Source organism: Austrofundulus limnaeus, unplaced genomic scaffold, assembly GCF_001266775.1.
Source record: "Austrofundulus limnaeus strain Quisiro unplaced genomic scaffold, Austrofundulus_limnaeus-1.0 Scaffold211, whole genome shotgun sequence".
NCBI lineage: Eukaryota > Metazoa > Chordata > Actinopteri > Cyprinodontiformes > Rivulidae > Austrofundulus > Austrofundulus limnaeus.
Window position 1 is genome coordinate 220,187 of NW_013952613.1, and position 5,409 is coordinate 225,595.

A 5,409-nucleotide genomic window follows, 5' to 3' on the forward strand; every position below is an offset into this window, starting at 1 on the left:
CTGTGTGCCAAAATATGACAACAGATACTATAAATGACTTCAGAAAACTGTACGGTGAGTGAGACGACAAAAACATGTTAAAACTTTAAAATATTCAACCATTAATCTGGTTCTACACAAAACATACAGAACAAGAAAAANGTGTCTGAAGATTACCTAGAGATAGGATATGAGGCTCTTCGAAGGGCTCCAGATCTTGACGAGTCATTCAGTTTTGAACACATTATGTCATCACATAGGGAAATATGTCATCAGGAGCTATTGTAGCTGAGGGACAAATAAAGCTGTTCCGAGGATAAAAACATTTTAAAACTACAAACTACTCATTACTGTCTCCCACTCAATTCTTATAGTTCTTTTTTGTTAGGAGCCATTCAAAAGATTCATATTGTTCATGAATGTTACATCTCTGTCTAGAGGCAACATTTCATTTATGTTTTTCTGGTTTTTTTCCTTCAGGTGAAAAACTGATCAGAGTGGTTGCTGTTAGTTTTGGACTCCTGTGTGTTCTGCAAGCTGCTGTCAACATTTGTCTGGGTCTTGTTCTGTGTGAGTAGCTCTGTTTTTACTGCTGTCAGGACACCTCCAGAGGTGTAACTACAAAAGCAGCTTTTTGCAATCCTTTTTGATAAAAGTGCATGAAGCTTATCAGTTTGATCAGGCTCTGATGTGAAATTTACCAATAATACTGTCTCTTACTACCTGGCTGCAGCTATATTAAAGAACCTTTAGTATAGTTAGAAAACATTAACCACCACCATTAGAAACCATTAAAGTCCAGTCCTATATTTAAAACGGGAATGCTCAAGATTCACAATGACACCCAAATTAAATAAAGGGATTTCCCCAGTGCTTGTCAGCTGGCAAAAAAAGTGTCTATTTTTTTTAATTAAATGTTGTCAATGGTTATTTCTGAAGACATAATTTGTGTTTGAAACATAGAGCGTGTACATACACTTTGGTGTGTGTCGAGAATAAGGCACAAACAGAATTAAGACTGTAATGTTAATGTAAGAACCAAAGCCATCCAGCTGTCATACTAATCAGTCGTGGTCCGTGGATGCCCCCTGCAAAATAAACCTACTTATTTCAGTTCACATTATAATATTCATATTGTGGTTGATGGGTGTTTCTACTTTTTCAGACACTCGGATATCAGGTCCTCAACCTGTTTGCAAAAATGTGGAAACAGATTTAGATGACTTCAAAAAACAGAACGGTGAGTAAGACAACAATAACGTGTTAAGAGTTTGCAAGTTCCACCTTGGCTCAGTCCATCCATGGCAGCAGTCTGCTGATGTCAAATAACTAATGCAAAATACTTGATTTCACATTGCTGAGTTGGACCTGAAATTGCAGCTGGAACTACAAATGGAGACACATTTGGCCAGTGCTAAATCAATGACAACTGTTTTAAAGCACATGCAGAAGGAGCTTTTGTCTCTCAACTGGCCTGGGAATGCTTCTAAAAAGCTGAAAGGGTTTTGGCTGAGGAAAGAGAGGTCTGGACCTCCCTGCTCAAGCTGCTGTCCCTGTGTGACCCAATAACAATACTGTGAAATTCATGTTTTGGATTAATAGATTTTTAGCATTCCATGATTTTAAAACATGGTTCCCCATCATCTTTAGTCTATTTTGAATCAATCATTTTATCTAAAACAAATACGTAGCTGTTTGGTTTTAATGGATTATTCTATTTTTAGATTAGATTAGAGAGAGCTTTATTGTCATCGTACAGAGAGCACAATGAAATCACAGTTCAGAACACCCATTCAGAAGAAGACAGAACAAACATGGGAGAACAGGTGACTTTATATCGTGGTTGATGGGCGTTTCTAATTTTTCAGACACGCAGATATCAACAGGTCCTCAGCCTGTGTGCCAAAATGTGACAAAAGCTATTAATGACTTCAGAAAACTGTACGGTGAGTGAGACAACAAAAACARGTTAAAACTTTAAAATATTCAACCATTAATCTGGTTCTACACAAAACATACAGAACAAGAAAAAAATCATAGTGGAAAATGTATGTGTAAATTTGGGCAGACTTCTGATACATTAAATCATCTTTATCTTAACAGCTCAGTATTCTCAACAAGGATGGACATATTTACATCCAAGTTTCTATTACATTTCTTCCACCCAACAATCCTGGGAGAACAGTCGACAGGACTGTTTGCAAAGAGGTGCAGATCTGGTGATTATTGACACTGAAGAAGAGCAGGTACAAGTGTTTATGTTACTGTCTGAACGTATAATATTGAGAAAAGATGTCTAAAAAAAGGCAACAAGCAAATATTGTCTCAATTTCTCCATTTTCAGAATTTTATAAGACAGTTTCCCGCTAACACATGGATCGGACTGAGAAACATAATACATCAGGCGATCTGGGTGGATGGGACTCCTTTGACCAACAGGTGTTTTTTGCACTTCTGGATTATTTTTATGCTACGTTAATTATTGCAGTTACCTTTTTACTGATGTGATCTAAACTAGTTCAACTAGTGGTGCATATAAGTGTATGGAGCTGACTAGTTAATGACAACATTTTCTTGTTGTCATTGTTATATTTATTAACACTGTCTTTTTATGTTGTGTTCTTTCATTTCAGCTACTGGGGACCAGGAGAACCAAACAATCTGGGAGGCCTTGAAGATTGTGGGGAGATAAGGTTTTCTGACAGATGGAATGACCAGACATGCACAGATCCAAACTTTTGGATCTGTGAAAAAAATTTGACTGTGCTAATCAAATAAACCATAGGAATTTCATTTGATCCTTTTACTAAAACATGAGAGATGCTGTCATTTTTTTGTTGTTTTTCTTCTCATTTAGATTTTTTTTATYTTTTGCTGCTTATGTGTGACTCTGTGTGACTCAGCAGAACAAAATTTAAAATTATATGAAAATATCTTTTGTTAAAAAAACATGTACTGTATATTTTCCCTTATATAAAGAATAAAATTAACCAAAAAAATAAAGTTATTTTTATGTATGTACTCCACTAAATCTTTAGGCCTCAAAGATGACAAGATTCATGTCCTATMTTCCTCTCATGATTAAAATTCATACTTATGGACTTTGAAATTGTACGTAAAAGATGAATGCATTYTGTTAGACTGGAGGTGCAGCTGATTGTGTACTAAACAAGAATCTTACACAATATTAATTAATGACATAACAGAAACGTTTTAATAATCTCATTTTATGTTATTTCTTTGATAAGCTTTGCTCATAAATAATAAACATGCATCAACAAATGATTATGAGATTTTTTTACTTCATTTTTCTCTAKTTGTGCTCACTGATTGCCCATCTTATCATTGTTCAGCTTATTTGAGAAGTTCAGTGTCTTTGATTGGGAGATAACTACAGTAATTTTGAATATACTTATTACCTAATATTAGATTATAATATCAATCTAATAATCATGTCTAGAAATGAAACCCAGYCATCCCTCTCCCCAGCTGCTCATCCTGGGGGACCTTGAAGCTTTCAGAGTGGATACTTCCTCCAGCATGTCCTGGGTCTTCCCCGGGGTCTTCCACCAATGGAATGTGCCTGGAACACACTGGAAGGCATTAAGGAGGCATCCTAATCAGATGGCTAAACCTCCTCAACTGACTCCTTTTGAGCTTGGAGCAGTTGTCCTGCTCTGAGCTCCCCCATAACGCCACTCCATTCTACCATTACTCACCCAGACACAACCCCAATTCCAATGAAGTTGAGACATGTAAAACATAAATAAAATCAGAACAAAATGATTTGTAAATCATTTTTAACCTAAATAGGTTCAATCAAATAAACTAAAAAGACAATATATTTAATTTTCAAATGGATAAATGTATTTTTAATATTCATTCATTTTGAATTCATTTTCATTACTTTCATGGACAGAATTTCTAGGCGCAGCCGAGGTGTTGAGGGGATCCATTTTGGTGGCCTTAGGATCGCATCTCTGCTTTTTGCGGATGATGTGGTCCTGTTGGCTTCATCGGAACGAGATCTGCAGCTCTCGCTGGAGCGGTTCGCGGCCGAGTGCGAAGCGGCCYGGATGAYGCTCAGTGCCTCCAAATCCGAGGCCATGGTCTTGAGRCMGAAAAGGGRAGAGTGCCTTCTCCGGGTCAGGGGGGTCGCCCTGTCTCAAGTGGAGGAGTTTAAGTATCTGGGGATCTTGTTCACGAATGGAGGAAGAAGGGAGCGGGAGATCGACAGGCGGATTGGTGCAGCGTCTGCTGTAAAGCGGGCGCTGTACCGGTCCGTCGTGGTGAAGAGAGAGCTGAGCCAAAACGCGAAGCTCTCGATTTACCGGTCGATCTACGTTCCTACCCTCATCTATAGTCATGAGCTTTGGGTCATGACCGAAAGAACAAGGTCCTGGATACAAGCGGCCGAAATGGGTTTCCTCCGCAGGATGTCTGGGCTCTCCCTTAGGGATAGGTTGAGAAGCTCGGTCATCCGGGAGGGACTCAGAGTAGAGCCGCTGCTCCTCCACGTTGAGAGGAGCCAGTTGAGGTGGCTCGGGCATCTGGTAAGGATGCCTCCTGGACGCCTCCCTGGTGAGGTGTTCCGGGCACTTCCCACCGGGAGGAGGCCCCGAGGAAGACCCAGGACACGCTGGAGGGACTATGTCTCTCGGCTGGTCCGGGAACACCTTGGAGGAGCTGGAAGAAGTGGCTGGGAGAGGGAGGTCTGGGCCTCCCTTCTGAAGCTGCTGCCCCCGTGACCCGACCCTGGATAGGCGGAAGAAAATGGATGGATGGATGGATTCATTTTGAATGTTTGCAACACATTAAAAAAAGCTAAGACTGGGAAAATTGAGGAATGCTCAAAAACACATTCTTTACTGTGGAATTCCACAGTGTAACAGGTTGAAATTGAAAGGAATTTAAGGATTTCATCATCGATAGTCCTAAACACCAGACAAACTTAAAAAAAGGCAGCAAATGAAATCACAGGTGAAAACAAGAAGAGAACTTTCTGGTTGTTTTGTGCATCATGTTTACAACTTGTAAAGAACTTAGATGTGTTGTATTATATTACACAGCAACTTGATTCAATTGCAGTTGACGAGTATTTTTATTTTTCCAATGCGCATAACAAGTTATTGTACTTTGTGAGAATTATTCTTAATARTCAAAGGATCAGGAATGTTAGAAATGTGACTTGTGAAACCTTTTTACATCAAAAGAAGGAACAAATGAAAATCAGAAGACCATCACAAGTAAAAAGAAAGGCACTTTCTGGTTGCTCATGCATCATGTTTGTAACCTCCTSGAAAACAAACTTAGATTTCAGTTTATAATAAACTTAAACTATTTTTGTGTGTGTTGTGAAAGGGTGTTTCTAATTTMCAGACACGCAAATATCAGGTCCTCAGCCTATTTGCAAAAATGTGACAACAGATA